Genomic DNA, 17,942 nt, shown 5'->3' on the forward strand with positions numbered 1-17,942 from the left:
AATTGCTGTGGCAGACCTATAGGTATGCTTTTAGCAAAGCTTTAGCTCTAACTCAGTAGGGGGCATATTGGACCTCTGTAGAGATATAAATGCCACACCCACAGATTTAAAAAAAAAGTATGGGGACTATGGATGTCATTTAAAACCCTAATGCCGCGTACACACGATCGGAAATTCCAACAAGAAAAACGTGGATTTTTTTCTGACGGAATGTTGGCTCAAACTTGTATTGCATACACACGGTTACACAAATCTTGTCGGAAATTCTGACCACCAAGAACATGGTGATGTACAAGACATACGACGAGCCAAGATCAATGAAGTTCAGGCAGTTCGGCTCTTCTGATTGATTCTGAGCAATGCATGTTTTTTTGCTCGTCGGAATTGCATACAGACTAGAGTGGATTTTCCGATAGGAACTTTTTCTGTCGGAAAAATTGAGAGCCTGCTCTCAATCTTTTTCTGGCGGAAATTCCACCACCAAAAGTCAGATGGAGCATACACACGGTCAGAATTTCCGACCAAAAGCTTACATTGGACTTTTCTTGTTAGAATTTCCAATCGTGTGTACGCGGCATTTGGCTTCATGTACACTACAGCTCCTAACCTTGAGTTTTGGAGCTTTTGGCATTTTTTTTCCAAAGCTACTAAACTCAACTCCATAAAAGCCTATGGCCCAGATTCTCAAAGGAGATACGACGGTGTATCTCCAGATACGCCGTTGTATCTCTGAGTCTGAGCCGTCGTATGCGCCTGATTCATAGAATCAGTTATGCATAGATTTGTATTAGATCCGACCGGCGTAAGTCTCTTACGCCGCCGGATCTTAACTGTATATTTACGCTGGCCGCTAGGGGCGTGTACGCTGATTTACACCTAGAAATATGCAAATCAGCTAGATACGCAAATTCACGAACATACGCACGGCCGACGCATTAAAGATACGCCGTTTACGTTAGGCTTTTCCCGGCGTAAAGTTACCCCTGCTATATGAGGCGTACATGCGGCGTAGCAATGTTAAGTATGGACGTCGTTCCCACGTTGAATTTTGAAAATTTTACGTTGTTTGCGTAAGTCATCCGTGAATGGGGCTGGACGTCATTTACGTTCACGTCGAAACCAATACGTCCTTGCGGTGTAATTTGGAGCAATGCACACTGGGATATGTCCACGGACGGTGCATGCGCCGTTCGTAAAAAGCGTCATTTACGTGGGGTCACATAACATTTACATAACACACGCCCACATCTTCCAAATTTGAATTAGGCGGGCTTACGCCGGCCTATTTACGCTACGGAGCAAGTGCTTTGAGAATACTGCACTTGCCCGTCTAAGTTGCGGAGGCGTAACGTAAATAGGATATGTTACGCCCGCACAAAGATACGCTGATCTACGAGAATCTGGGCCACAGTATACATATACACACAATGAAAAGGTACTGGAGAGGTGGGGCAGCTATAATCTTGGGATTTTTAGACCAAAAGGATGTTGGTAAGGGACATTTCAGGGACAGATGTAAAAAAAAAAAAAGATTTTGACATACTGTCCCTGGTTTTACTGAGGCTGGCAACCCTGATGGGACCCCTAGTGGCATGGGGCCCTCGGCCCAAACGGTCAGTCCGCCCCTGGTTAGACATAGATACAAGAGGTAAAGGGGAAGCAGATTCATGGCTACAACTTGCTTTTTTGTTGTTTTAACTAATGTTATTCTTTATTTTTATTTTCAATTATATTTAAATACATATTACATATTCTGTATGTAAGGTAAACGCCTAGGTGCTCGCTCACAAAGAAATATCCATACAAATCAAAAACAGGTATAAAGGCACATCCCTGGTCTTGTAGCAGAAATTAATCAAAGGAACAGCATTTTATTGTCTTTTATAGTCTACCAAAATGTATGTATATATATATATTGTAAGGGGTTAGCTCGGTAGCGGGGGTGTGTGACCTCCTGAGTGGGTTCACTACACACTGAATTATACAGAGAGGCAGCCGTGGGTGGTTGAAAAAACAAGGGTTATGGTTTATTCTTCCATATTGCTGGAAACAAGTGCAAGCATCCAAACAGCATAAACAAAACAAAACATAAAATAAACCCTGGCCACTTGGGCCGTCTACCTTCACAACACAGGAACCTACCTATGGAGTCTGGCACAGCCTACTGCTGGGCAGACACTGCTGGTCTTCCAGCAGAAAACAATAGTCTTTTTGATTTTCTTATCACACAGCAAAAATATCAACAACCACTTCACCTTTAGTAGTCTTCCTCAGCTCACTGCTCTCCTTAACTCAACAAGCCTCAGGATGCAGCATTCAGTAGTAATCCTCTGGACAACTTATAGAGGCCTTAATTTTCTCATTCTGAACAGCTGAAGCTATCCAACGTCCTTAAACCTTTCTGGCTACCTCTGCAGCCGACACCTGATAGTAATTGGTGAATTTTCTAAACAAGGCAGAAATGTATCTCCCGTCTGTGACAACACCCCCAGATTTACCTGACTTCCTATCACTATATATATATATATATATATATATATATATATATATATATATATATATATATATATATATATATATATATATATATATATATATATATATATATATCATTTACTACATCCTAGCTAAAATAAAATTATACAGAAATGGCTCCTGCATAAAAACTGCAAATGTAGAAAAAGTAGAGAAAACCAAAAAATATTGGTAGCACTCGCAAGATGGCCACCAGTGGTACCCGGACCCGAACCCGAACAATTTACTGTAAGTTCGGGTTCGGTGTTCGGCAATGTAATGGCGCGCTGCAGGGCAGCCAATCAACATTTTTTTTACTCGTGTGACCTAGAAGCCATCACAGCCATGCCTACTAATGGCATGGCTGTGATTGGCCAGTGCAGCATGTGACCCAGCATGTGACCCAGCCTCTATATAAGCTAGAGGCACATAGCACAGCGCGTCACTCTGCTTTAGATAGGGTAGGGAAAGGCTGCTGCTGCTGCTGCTCTGAGGGAGAGAATTAGATAGGAGTCAGACTGTCCTGCTTCAGAAATCAAATCACTCAGCGATCTACATAGCAAAGTAAGTCACTCTGCTTTAGATAGTTACTTTAGGGAAAGGTTCCTTCCTGGTTTTGCTTTTAGGGAAAGAAATAGATAGGAGTCAGTCCTGCTTCAGAAATCAAATTACACCAGCACTGCATATGTTTCTGTGAGATACACCCTTTAGATACTTTAGGGAAAGGTTCCTGCCTGGTTTTGCTTTTAGGGAGAGAAATAGGAGTCAGTCCTGCTTCAGAAATCAAATTACACCAGCACTGCAAATGTTACTGTGAGATAAACACTTTAGATACTGTTCTTCTATTTTGCTATTCAAAAAACACTTGTCCTCCTAGGTCAAGATTTTTTATTTATTTGTTTATGTATTTTATGTTATTTTAAGTTATTTCCCTATCCATATTTGTTTGCAGAATATTTGACATGCTCTTACCAACATTTTGCTGCAATTTGCAGCCCTCTAGCCCTTTCCATTACTTTTTTAGAGACATTTAAAGTGGATCTCCCACGCAAAATCTTTTTTTTTTTAATGGTCTATTTCAATGTGTAATAGCACTGCTGTGCTAAACTCATGTTTCCGGTGTCCCACCACCGATCCGCTGTAATATTGTCCCTAATAAATACTTATATTCAGTGTTTCCTGCCTTCGCCATCTTAGCTTTGGGCTCTGATTCCCACAAGCAGGCACTTCCTATTTGCGGTGGATGCTGTCCCAGCATCCACCACTCGATCTCGCGCATGCGCACTGGCAAAGGTGACAGGCGGCGTGAGCGTCTCTGTTGTCATCGCAACGGCAGGCGTATGAATGAAGTCGCGCGATGTTTGCTAACAGAGCGGAATATTATAATTAGGGAGCTCTGACACAGGCTCCCAGCAGACACAGCGCGGCACAGGAAACTGGAGAAAACCCGTCGGAAACTCGAGGGGGGGGCAGACCGGAAGCCTGGCTGATTAATAAGGTACACGAACACTAAATTAAATGAAAATAGCCGATTCCTCATTATTTAGGAGCATTAGGAATATTGAGCTGCAGTTAAATTGAGGGTGGAGATCCGCTTTAAGTACTCAAAAATTCGGGTCACCATTGACTTCAATGGGGTTCAGGTTCGGCGTCAAGTTTGGGTCCCGAACCCGGACTTTTTTCCAAAGTTCAGCCGAACCCATCGAACCCGAACATCCAGGTGTCCGCTCAACTCTATTTGTAACACAACATAGAAATAAAATGATAAGCAATGTGCTAGGGCAACATAATGACAAAATATCTCAAATGAAAATGTGAGTAATGTAATGGGAATCAATACTCTACACTGCCAGATAGAAGACAACGTATTCATTGCTTCCAATTTTCTGAAGTTGTACATGTTGGGGGAATATGTTGGGTCATCTACTGCAGCCTACAGGGACCACTATTCGTTGGCCATAATATTAGCTTCTCAATACAAGACCAATCTGCTTCCACCATCTAAGAAGGAGCACAAAATGTGCCACTTTGAGGAGGTGCTGTATATAAACAACTTTGCCCCATTTCCAGATGCTGGCACAATACCCTCTGATGATAAACGATGTGTCTCTGATCCCTTCTTTTTTAAGTGATATCTGCCAGACCCAGCAACAAGCAGCATTCACAGGCGGCTTCTGTTCTGAGCACATCGGAAGAAGGAGGTTAGGGTGCTGGCACTGAGGAGGACAATAAAAAAATGGGCTTCATATTATTATTTTTTTTAATTAAATTATAGTCAGGGCACTGGAGGCATAGCTACATGGAAAAAACCCACAGTTCTAGGCTGCCTGTCCTTCCACAATTTATATTTATATTTTTAACTGTTCCTGGAAAGGCCATCACTGCCCAGCTCAAACAAACACTGGCATGTATGGCAATGCAAACTGAGCACTGCCTTATGAAAAAAAGGGGGGGGGGGGAGGGGGGGAAGGAAACTTGGTGGGACTTTATATGAAACTTATGTAAATACATCTCCATCCCTGATTCAGTAGAAACAGAAGCAAACTGGGGTTGGACTTTATATGAGGTATGTGCAGCAACAGAAATGCAGTCAATATAAAACACAATGGGGGTTATTTATGAAAGGCAAATCCACTTTGCACTACAAGTACAAACTACAGGGCAGATCCACATACATTTGCGTGGGCACAGCGTATGTGAGATATGCTACGCCGCTGTAACTTACTTAGTAAATCTTTGAATCCTGAAAGAATTTGCGGCGTAAGTTAACTTAACTTACGGCGGCGTAGGGTATCTCTCGCGGCGTAAGGGCGCGGAAATTCAAATGCGGCGAGTAGGGGGCGTGTTTCATTTAAATGAAGCGCGTCCCCGCACCGAACGAACTGCGCATACCCCGTCCGTCAAAACTCCCAGGGTGCATTGCTCCAAATGACGTCGCAAGGACGTCATTGTTTTAGTCGTGAACGTAAATGGCGTCCAGCCCCCATTCACGGATGACTTACGCAAACAACGTAAAATTTTCAAAATTAGACGCGGGAACGACGGCCATACTTAACATTGAGTACGCCACCAGATAGCAGCTTTAACTATACGCTAGAAAAAGCCGAACGGAAACGACGTAAAAGAATGCGACGGCCGCTCGTACGTTCGTGGATCGTCAGAAAAAACGAATTTGCATACTCAACGTGGATTACGACGTGAACGCCACCCAGCGGCCGCCGGAAAATTGCATCTTAGATCCGACGGCGTACTAAGGCGTACGCCTGTCGGATCTAACACAGATGCCGTTGTATCTTGTTTGGTGGATACCAAAACAAAGATACGATGCGCAAAATTTGAAATTACGCGGCGTATCAACAGATACGCCGGCGTAATTTCTTTGAGGATCTGCCCCTACAAGTGCAAAGTACACTTGAAATTGCACTGAAAGTGCACTTGGAAGTGCAGTTGCTGTAGATCCGAGGGGGACATGTAAGAAGAAAAAAACAGCATTTTAGCTTGCACATGATTGGATGATAAAATCAGCAGAGCTTCCCCTCATTTCAGATCTACCTCTCAGATTTACAGCGACTGCACTTCCAAGTGCACTTTCAGTGCAATTTCAAGTGCACTTTGCACTTGTAGTTTGCACTTGTAGTGCAAAGTGGATTTGCCTTTCGTAAATAACCCCCAATGTTTACATGTATTACATGTATAACATGTAATAAAATTAATTCATAGGTTTGTGTCCATAATGACAACATGTAACAAACATGGTATGTAGAAAACTGGCAACAATAAATGGTAAAGATAAAATCTGTATATATAAAACTGGTCTAAACCATCCAATGAAGATAAGATGCATCCAATAACCCCTACGCGTTTCCTGGATCTTTTCCACTCTCCAGGGGCAAATGCATTACATATTTTTGAAAGAACACAAATATATAAAGTAAAAAATAATATTGTAAAAAGCAATCTAGCCACGGTGGCTGGCAAAAATGAATACTAGCCAAAGGGAGGAGAACGCTTTTACTTACAATCGCAATGTCGCATTCCCACTAAAAATCACTGATCGCTGCCATTACTAGTAAAAACAATTAAAAAAAGAAAAATTCCCCAAATATATCCCATAGTTTTTGGAAGCTATAATTTTTCCACAAAACAATCAATATACGCTTATTGGGAATTTTTTAACAAAAATATGTAGCAGAAAAGAAAGCAAAATTTGTGAGAAAAAAAGGACATCAATTTTATTTGGGTACAGCATCGCACGCCTGCGCACTTGTCAGTTAAAGCGACGCAGTGCTGTATCGCAAAAAATGGCCTAGTCAGGAAATGGGTAAAACCTTCCTTTACATAAATCCCTCCCTATGCATCTTATTAGCAGCGCTCCCTATGTTTTCCCTATCACAGCTGAATCACTTTGCCACGTAGGGCTCCTTTCACCGCACTCTTTTATAGTGAGGGGGCGGACTTATCCAAAGGCCCATTTATTCACAATGTATCATAGTTACAAATAATTTTAGTCTGGTGAATGCTCACATTAGTTTTCTGGGCTTGCAATTATCACATACACAGGTTTAGCTGTGAATCAATGGAAGAGGTGAACCCAAACCTTAGCTCAAATCTTTAAATATAAATGTCTTGTTCAGTATTTTGTACTTGTATGAATAAAGAACCATGCCTTGTTGTGTATTATTTGCTTTATGGATTGCGTGCATTGCCCCTTTTATTTTATGTAAGATGTCTAACGATGGCCATAGACAGATTTATATCTGTCTGGTCTAACAGGGACGATTTTCCATATGTGCGTCACCATCTCCGTTCCACAAAAGCCGATTGTTGGATTGACTTACAGTATGCCGAACAGCCGAAGCTGGAAAACGTTCTGCTGTCAGAATACAATGCCCTGGTGGGGAAAAAAATCTCAATCCACCTATTATGTGTGGATGGCGGAATTTGTTCTTTTTTCCATTCAGCCTGCTAGCTGAACAAAAAAAAAATAATCATATATGGCCAGTTTAAGGCTGGGTTCACACTACTACACTACTTTCATCCTACTTTGCTCTGCGTTCAATGTTTCCCTATGAGAGCGTCTTGTAGCGTCCTACACAAGTCGGTCCGACTTTGAAAATGCTCCCTGTACTACTTTTGGTCCTACATTGATCCTACTTCAGGCCCATTGAATATCATTGAAGTCGGACCAAAGTAGTATCCTGTTCATGAAAGTAGGATGGATGTAGGACCAATGTAGCAGAGCAAAGTAGGATGAAAGTAGTGTAGTAGTGTGAACCCAGCCTTAGGCTGCATTCACACCTGAGCGTCGGTCGTTCGGCGTTTTTTTCGGCGTTTTTCCCGGCGTTTTGTCGCGCGTATTCATGCTTATTTGCGCGTTTGCATACAGCGTTGTCCGACGTTTTTGTACTTTGACGTTTTTTATTTTAGCCAATAGGAAAAACTATCATCTTTTCATCACTTGTTGCTATGTTGGTAGATTTTTTTAATCTTCTGCATGGGCGACAAGTTCTATTAATTAAAGCGACGAAACGCCCGTAGCAAACGCCCGTTGTCGCGCAAGTCGCTTGAATCGAGCGTTTCCATTACTTTCTATGGGAAATGGAAACGCTCAAATACGGCCAAACCGCCCGATACGCGCGACAAAAAAGGGTCCGGAACTTTTTTTGGCTACAGGTCGATGGGCGTCAGGCGCATCAGCGTTCAGATGTGAACCATCCCCATAGACTTTCATGTATTTTGGTCCCTCTGGCGTTTGTGAACGTCGCGCTACAGGCGACAAAACGCCTAGGTGTGAATGGGCTCTAAGGATGCATTCACACTGAGCACAGCTGAAACAAACCATGCCTGGGTTTAATTGCCCCCTACTCCTCAGCTAGTCTGTACTCACACTGGACACACTTACATCACCACTTCAGCCAACCAGATCACAGTAATCCCTGCTTCTATGCTCAGTGATCTATGGAGAGCTATGTGCTCAGGCACAGTTTGCACTCACACTGAATCGAACTGTGCTGGACCACAAGGGAACCATTCCAGGGACCACTGTTTCAAAGTGCTACCGAACATGGTATTGTTAATCATTCCTGGGCATGGCTTAATAACCAGACCAAGGGGCTGAACCGTGATTAAAGAAAAGTATAATGATGTTGGTTAACTTTTACTCAGGGCCTCTCATAAGGGGGTACCACTGGTCCAGACAGCAGGATGAATTGGATCATGGACATCAATCACACTGATCACCACCTTCTGTCCATGATCCGATTACCTCTACCCCTGCTGCCCAAGCCTCCCTGTGTGTCCCCCTCCCCCCAACCTGGCAGCACTGCCATACTGCCAGCTTCTTCTCCTCTTCCTGTCACAGACTTTCAGCTGCTACAGAGGGGGACTACAAGGGACCTATTCTGGTGAATCAAATGAGGGATAGGGAGGAAGGGGGAAAGGAAAGACAACAAACGAAGGGAAGGGGAAGGGGAGGGATGCAAGGAAGGGGAAGGTTAGACACGATACACAAGGAGGAGCACTCACATTAGCCACATCCGTATATGGTAAGAAATAAGGAAAAAAACAATCACAGGAGTGAATGAAGGTCGGACTTTGAGGCAAGGCGGAAGTATATATAAAAATAAATATTTATTACAAAAATAGAGAAAATGCAAGGATACAAAAATACAGAAATAGCAGTAGAAACATAATAATTAAAATAGAGCCATCTAGATTAATAGTACATTAATGATAGATAAATCTTTTGAAGTCGCCATCCTTTGAAGTTTACCTATTCTGGTAAATGCCCCCCACCTCACTGCACTGATCACCCAATACTTTAGATGATCTCCTTCCCCTGCTGCTGGGGCCCCCTGTGTGCCCCTCCAGTCACACTGTCGGCTTCCTCTCCCCCCTCCACCAGCTGCTGAGGGACACAGGATCACTTTAAGGTGGAGAGCAGGGGAAGGCACTAGTAAATATGTCATATTTACCAGTCCCTTTTCCTGAATGAGCACAGTGAGTGATCGATACTGAATACTCACTGTGTTCATTTATAACAGAAGCATATTAAACTGTGGTTACTATGCTTCAGTTTATGAATGATGTGCTCACTGTGACAGTGATGATAATAAATGTGATATCAACACAACTCTACAAAAACAGATATGAATAGCTTTAAAGTCCATAGAAATAAATTTATAGGTAGATTCAGGTACATTGGATTATAGTTACGGCGGCGTAGCTTAGCCTGTTTAGGCTACGCCGCCATACATTAGCTAGGCTAGTAATGATTCTCAATATACTTGCATGCTAATATACGGCGGCGTAGCCTAAAGCGGGCGGGCGTAAGGGCGCCAAATTCAAATGTGTTGGAGGGGGGCGTCCATACTTTAACAGTGTTATTCCACCTAATAGGTGGAATAACTTTAGGCCTGCTAATGCCTTACGGAAACGGCGTAAATCGACTGCGGCGGCCGAGCGTTCGTTCGTGAATCGGCGTATCCCCTCATTTACATATTCTACGCCGACCTCAATGGAAGCGCCACCTAGCGGCCATCCAAAATATTGCAATATAAGATAGGACGGCGCAAGCCGTCGTATCTGAGGCCTCGTACACACGGCCGAGGAACTCGACGTGCCAAACACATCGAGTTCCTCGGCCAGTTCAGTCCTGGAGCCGAGTTCTCCCATAGAACAACGAGGAAATAGAGAACATGTTCTCTATTTCCTCGCCGAGGTCCTCGTCGGCTTCCTCGGCCGAAAGTGTACACACGGCCGGGTTTCTCGGCAGAATTCAGCCAGAAACTCGGTCGGAAGCTGAATTCTGCCGAGGAAACTGGTCGTGTGTACGGGGCCTTAGATATGTTTAAGCGTATCTCTGTTTGAGCATACGCTTAAACATAGGTCGGCGTAGATTCTGAGTTAGGTCGGCTTATCTACTGATAAGCCGGCCTAACTCTACCTGAATCTACCTAAAAGTCCACAATGTGTCAAATAAAGAAACTGTGAAAAAGGAACATCAATGACTTCAAAGTGCATGTGCAAACTTCTGGACAATAAACCGAAGCACTTGCATGTGATGTGCAGACCCACCACTGGTATAGATGTAGGCATACCAGAAAAATTGGATTCAGGGGAACATACGTCTCCGTGAGCCCAAAAGGCTTATGTTGTTGTAGACCAACAAGGTGAGAATGCAGAATCCTTTATGGTTATATATTATAGCATCCAGACATCCGAAGTAACCAGACCTATGCAATCCACTGGAGGGAATGGCCCAATAGTGCCCGATGAAAACTCACACCGATGGTGTATCAATTTATAAGGAAATGGAAGAAGAAGAAAAAGGCCACATTGCGTGATACCGTTTAAAAATGTAAAAGATATTTATTAAAAGCTGATAAACTCACATTTAGCAGAATGGTTTCAAGCGCTGATAAATATATTGGGCGGCAGTGAAGTCCTCCCGAGGCGTTTCGTGTCAATACACTTTGTCTGGGGTGTCCCTTCACTGCAGACATGTAACATTTATAAAGAATATGACCCCCAACAATGAGATTCCAGCCCAACGTATTGCGCCAACATCTATGCGGGTCACTTCCAGTCTCTGTCCAAAATGGTGGAATGGTGTGCGTTCCACACATCCGCGTGGTGACACCGCTTGCGTTCCAAGCAGTGCTGGCCCAAGACATTGTGCTGCCTGGGACCAAGAATGAAATGCAGCCCCCCCACACAAAAAAAAAAAACGCCAACCAAAAGGCCTCCACATTCATTATTTTATATCATGATAACTAAAGGGGACCCGTCATGGCTCTATACATGTATATAGAGGACCTGTCATGGCTATACGCCTATATGCATGTATAATGCATATAGGCGTATAAAAGGACCTGTCAGGGCTCTATACGTGTATCCAGGAGTATAAAGGGACCTGTGAATTGCCAGCGGCCACAATGTCTTTTGCGCAAACTATTCAATGTACGCTTATTGTGTTTTTTTTTTGTACCAAAAAAATGTAGAAGAATGACTGCTCCCCCCACCCCTTTCAGTGTCCTCTTCGCCGCTCTGCCTCCTGTCATGTCACCACTAACAGTGAGCAGCGGCACCGGGCTCCTCACAAGCAGCGGCGCTGCTCACTCGCTGACTGCTCCCCCCACCCCTTTCAGTGTCCTCTCCGCCGCTCTGCCTCCTGTCATGTCACCACTAACAGCAAGCAGCGGCGCCGGGCTCCTCACAAGCAGCGCCGCCACTCACTCGCTGACTGCTTTCCCCCTCCCCTGCGAGTGTCCACTCCGTCGCTCTGTCTCCTGTCATGTCATTACTAACACAGCGAGCAGCGGTGCCGGGCTCCTCACAGGCAGCGGCGCCGCTCACTCGCTGACTGCTTCCCCCCTCCCCTGCGAGTGTCCTCTCAGACAGGCAGCGGAGCGGGTGGAACGGGCTGGCGCGGGCGTCAGTAGGCCGCCCCCCTCAAAGTGCCGCCTTGTACCCATGGTACCACCCGGTCCCATCATAGGGCTGGCCCTGGTTCCAAGCCTCAAAAGGAATAGATGTAGAGGTATGAGAGAACACGCGACCCCTGTGACTCGATGTGATGATGTCATGTGCATTCCAGATGTGCCGGAAACTACGTCTGCGTGCGCCCACGTCAGACGTTGTGCCTTATGTGTGTCATGCCTCAATCTGAATAGGCTATTTGCGTTCAATGCTGCTAGCTGGACGAAACAACCCAATTCCAGATGTACATAAATGAGAAGGGTCATGGAAGCATAAGATGACCTAAATATGTCTATATTAGCAATACTGGCATAAACAAAATGCCAATATCTGCCGTTATAAACTGGATAGTAAAAAACAATACAGGTAATTAGATATCAGGGCAGTGCTGTGAACCTACGATCTCAACTTTACAATGTGTGCAGATATCTCGCTGTCTGGATTATTAAATTATAAAACATCCAGTTAGATGGAAACTGACCCATCCATAGATGGATTCTCTATCAAAAATGTAATATATAAAAATATAAGAAAAATGTAAAAAGTCTGCATTGATGACCACATTTAACCATGAGGTGGACTCTCATGCAATAATGCCCATACTTATTTTATACATATATATACAAATGGATATCGATACCTACAGAAATACTGAACTATACATAACCAACTGTGTATATGAATGTTAAATGTGAATTCAAAAGGTGAAAATTGAAACTAAATAAAAACAAAAAATAAAAAATGGAAAATAATATTGTGAGTTATGAAAAAGAGACATACTTACTGTAGGTTGGTCAAAGCTGGATCAATATAATTATGAAATAAAAAACTGCATGGCGCAAACCCTCTGAAGTTTGAAAATCTCTTATATTATTAAAAATATTCACCAATTTTTTATTTAAAGCATATGAAAAAGAGATGCAACCTCTAGAGGAATTACCAGTAAAAAATATATGTATGCAATCATTTAAATTAACTTTTGTTAAAAAAGAAAAAAATACTTGATCCATCAGAAAAGGAGGAGATGCAATTGTCTCACTTGGCTGTAAGAGCTACACAATGACAATTACCATTGCATTCCCCAGGAACGGGGAAAATGATTTGTGAATCACCATATGTCTTAATAACTTTGCTGTCCTTGTTGTCTCCAACTAATACCCACTTACATATTAGTTCTGAAAAGGACTTCCAGCATACAAATACCTGTACTATGATTACCATCTGGAATGTCAAACTACTCCATCTGTCTAAAAAAAGCCAATAATGTTTTAAAGGCCACCCATGGCATTATACACATCAAAAATGTTCTTTGGATCCTATACCCTTTCTTTCACCAGAAATCTAGTGTAATTAGTGCAAGTAGAAGAGATAAGTCCCAAATCAGTGGATGTTCAAAAAACAATACAATACAATTACAAAACAATACACGTGGAGCACCATCTGCTGTTCTGGTATATATTAACTACACAGTTTGTGACCCCTATCTAAATCCTTACTGTGTAATACATATTGGTGATTAGATATGACCCTGATGATCGAGTCGAATGTAAGTTGGAAGTTTGACTCGAACATCGGGTGTTCGCCCGTTCACCGAACAATATGTGGCAAAATTCGAAAGCCGCTGGACACCGTTAAAGTCTATGGGAAACTAACATTAAAAACCAAAAGTGCTAATTTAAAGGCTTATATGCAAGTTATTGCCATAAAAAGTGTTTGGGGACCCGGGTCCTGCCCCAGGGGACATTTATCAATGCAAAACAAAATTTTTAAAAATGCTTAAAGTAAAACAATAAAAATGAAATATTCCTTTAAATATCATGCCTGGGGGTTGTCCTTAGTATGCCTATAAAGTAGCGCATCGTTCACATCTTTAGAACAGTACCACAGCAAAATCACATTTCTAAAAGGAAAAAAAATCATTTAAAATGACTTGCGTCTCATCTTTTGGGTCTGGTATGAATATTAAGGGGAGCCCCGCACCAAAAAAATAAAAATAAATTGTGTGGTGGTCCCTCCAAAATCCATGCCAGGCCCTTCGGGTCTGGTATGGATATTAAGGGGATCCCTGCACCAATTTTTTTTTAAATAATGTAGGTGTCCCCCCAAAATTCATACAAGGCACTTTAGGCACTTTGGATTTTAAGGGGAACCCTGAGCCTAAATTTAATAAAAAGGTGTAGGGGTCCCCCCAAAATCCATACCAGACCCTTATCCGAGCACACAACCTGGCATGCTGCAGGAAGGGGGGGATGAGAGCGTGCCCCCCCTCTTGAACTGTACCAGGCCACATGCCCTGAAGTAACCATAGGAATGGCAGTGATTTATCATCCTCCTAACGCCAAAGCTAGGTTTGGCGAGGAGATGTGCGAACTCCTAACGACCCAATCCCTGCGATATGCCCAATCTATAGTCTTGGGAGATTTAAATTGCTGGGCTGAGGATGCAAATAATTCGGAAGCCCAGCAGTTGATTGCATTTGCAAACTCCATTGGCTATAGCCAAGATGTCATAGGGGCTACCCATAAAGCGGGCCACACCCTGGACTGGCTTTTCCAGTCAGGATGTATAGAGAAAGTACATCCCCCGAAAGAGATTATATGGAGTGATCACAAATTAATATTATTTGATCACAGCCATAAATTTCTCAAAAAGTCACCTCATGTTCCTAATAGGAACAGTGGCCCAGATTCACAAAAGAGATACGACGGCGTATCTCCTGATACGCCGTCTTATCTCTGTTTTAGGGTCTTCATAACAATGCGACTGATTCATAGAATCAGTTACGCAAAGTTAGCCCTAGGATCCGACAGGTGTAATTGAATTACACTGTCGGATCTTAGGATGCAATACCTCGGCCGCCGCTGGGGGGAGTTTGCGTCGTAAACCAGCGTCGGGTATGCAAATTAGTAGTTACGGCGATCCACAACGGTTTTTCGCGTTCGCTACGTCGCTGCTAGTCTAGTTTCCCGTCGCAAAGTTAGTCGTCTTTTTTGCTGCCCTAACTTTACACAGCCCACGTATGTGCTGTATAAAGTATGGCCGTCGTTCCCGCGTCGATATGTGAAAATTTTTTGTTCTTGCGTAAGACGCCCGGGAATACGAAAGTGCGCTACGCACGTCGCCGTTCGAAAAAATGACGTCACTTCGCACAAAGCACGGCGGGAATTTCAAAACGGAGCATGCGCAGTAGGTCCTGCGCGGGAGCGCGCCTAATTTAAATGGCACACGCCCCTTTGAATTACGCGGGCTTATGCCGGAGGCCGCCAGCGTAAGTTTTCATGCAAGTGCTTCGAGAATCAGGCACGTGCGATGAAAACTTGCGGCGGTTTAACGTATCTACGATACGTTACGCCGCCGCGATTCTACGTGAATCTGGGCCAGTATTCCAAAATTTTCGAGAAATCTTACTAAAATATCTATTAAGGCTTTTAGTAACCACTTTTTGTGGAATATTGACAAGGCATCTTTTGAGTCTACTAAGGTCGCAGCTGAGAAAATTAATTTTTTCAATATGGCTATTTCAAAAGCGCTTGACTATTTAGCTCCCCTAAAGAGAAATCATTGCATTAGGCAAGCAAACAATATTCCCCTCTGGTTCACCCAGGTGACCAGAAGTTTAAAATGGAAGTGCAGAGCAGCGGAGAAGGCGTGGAGAAAAAATCCAGCGCCCGCCTCCAAGGAGGTATATACCGCAGCCCTGAGGAGCTATAAACTAGGGTTAAAAACCTCCAAAAAGCTGTTTTTTTCTGAAAAAAAATGCTAATGCTAAAAATGTAGCAGCTGAACTCTTTAGAGTTGCGAAAAATGTAGCTAATCCAGCATGTAGACAGCCGGAAGAAGAAGTTTCACCAGAGTTCTGTAATATTTTATCAAATTATTTTAATGAAAAGATAGAAATTATAAGGAATAACATCAAAGTAGTAGATATCGAGGAATTTTGTCCCATTTATGAAGGTACAAGATTTTCTAGTTTTGTGGACGTCTCTACTTTAGATATTTTGAACATCCTTAAGTCTCTTAGAGCCTCGTCCTCATCACTTGATCCCTGCATTGCGCAACTGGTGAAGGATGCTGCAGAGACATTGGCCCCCTTTATTGCCGACATTGTAAATACTTCCTTCTCCACCGGAACAGTGCCGGGTATTCTGAAACGGGCGGTGATTATCCCCCTGCTGAAGAAAGCTAACCTGGCACGCTCCGTGTTGAGCAATAATCGTCCCATTTCAACTCTACCGTTTCTGTCAAAAATCATGGAACGAGCCGCAGTGTGGCAAATTCAGCCCCATCTCGAGTCCAATTCCATTTTGGAAAATTTCAATCTGGATTCCGACCAGGAAGAGGTCCTGAAACCGCCTTGACCAAAGTCCAGGACGATCTCCTCTGGGCCCTGGACAGAAATGAGGCTTCGGCTTCATAACACACTTGTATACACTGCATACTAGCACATTTTACCTTTCAAACTGAGTCCTCCAGTGCTGAGCTGTCACCGCTCCTGGTGCTCTCCCCCCCCCCTTTGCCCAGTCCTCCCTCCAGGTTTGCGCTTTCCAGCCATTTTAATGGCTGAGCCATGATGACATCTCTCCTGCACATACTCATGGGAGTACCCATTTTGGCTTGGCACTCTCTGCAATCAGCCTACTCAGTGTTCCATGAATGCAAAGAGTATTGCACATGCACCAGTGATGTCATCCTTTGGAGCCGATGTTAATATCTACTAAACAGCACAGGTTCAGTCTGTTTTCATGGCACCTAGAGTTAATACATTTTATATGCTTACCTGTATGAAAGAGTTAAACATTGGACTTCTATACCACTTTTCCATAAATGAAAGTAATTTTTTAGGTGTGTAGTACGTAAGTGAGCCAAAGGAGGATTAAAACAATATAAAAAGCCGCGCCAAATATCAAAACAAAATAAATATAATAGTTAAACAGTCCACAGATGGTATAAATAGTAGTGGATTTTCAACTGGTTCTCCAGCAGAGACAGAATCACTGTATTAATCAGAGGCTGATTTGCATGTAGGGATGTTAACTTTTCAATGCACCCGGTGACTTGCATACAGTGTGTGAGATCCCACCACCGGAACTGTATATCAGCTTACCAGATAGCAAGCCTTTAGTGCAGTTGGCTATAGCCCAGCCACGGCCTTTAAATCCCCTGGGCTAAGATGTTTCAAGATTCCCAGTCGAAATGGCAGCCTTGATGTTGAAAGTGGTGCGTGTTTGCGGTTTGGGACGCAACGCAACTCATCAATACCACAGTAAAACGACAATCGTAACCCAATCCGGCTCACATGCAGGCAGGAAGACAGAAAGGGACGCAGTAGCGTGATATCGTAGGTATAACAGGTTTATTAAAAAAGTAATGTACTTACACTTAGGCAGTATAAACACAGCATGTACAAATAGATAAAAAGCCGCCCGGCTTGTGGAGCCCTCCTCCTAGGCGTGGTGACGTCACTGACGCTGCCTCCAGACGCGTTTCGTCCTATTGGACATTCTCACCCCCATTGAGAATGTCCAATAGGACGAAACGCGTCTGGAGGCAGCGTCAGTGACGTCACCACGCCTAGGAGGAGGGCTCCACAAGCCGGGCGGCTTTTTATCTATTTGTACATGCTGTGTTTATACTGCCTAAGTGTAAGTACATTACTTTTTTAATAAACCTGTTATACCTACGATATCACGCTATTGCGTCCCTTTCTGTCTTCCTGCCTGCATGTGAGCCGGATTGGGTTACGATTGTCGTTTTACTGTGGTATTGATGAGTTGCGTTGCGTCCCAAACCGCAAACACGCACCACTTTCAACATCAAGGCTGCCATTTCGACTGGGAATCTTGAAACATCTTAGCCCAGGGGATTTAAAGGCCGTGGCTGGGCTATAGCCAACTGCACTAAAGGCTTGCTATCTGGTAAGCTGATATACAGTTCCGGTGGTGGGATCT

The 17,942-nt window shown here is 43.5% G+C and overlaps 1 protein-coding gene across 1 annotated transcript in view; it reads right to left on the reverse strand.

Annotated features, from left to right (window-relative positions):
- The window catches only part of MC5R (melanocortin 5 receptor), a 96,502-nt gene that overhangs the window by 17,256 nt on the left and 61,304 nt on the right, over positions 1 to 17,942 (reverse strand). The window lies entirely within an intron of this gene.

The sequence above is a fragment of the Rana temporaria genome, chromosome 5 (genome assembly GCF_905171775.1).
Source record: "Rana temporaria chromosome 5, aRanTem1.1, whole genome shotgun sequence".
NCBI lineage: Eukaryota > Metazoa > Chordata > Amphibia > Anura > Ranidae > Rana > Rana temporaria.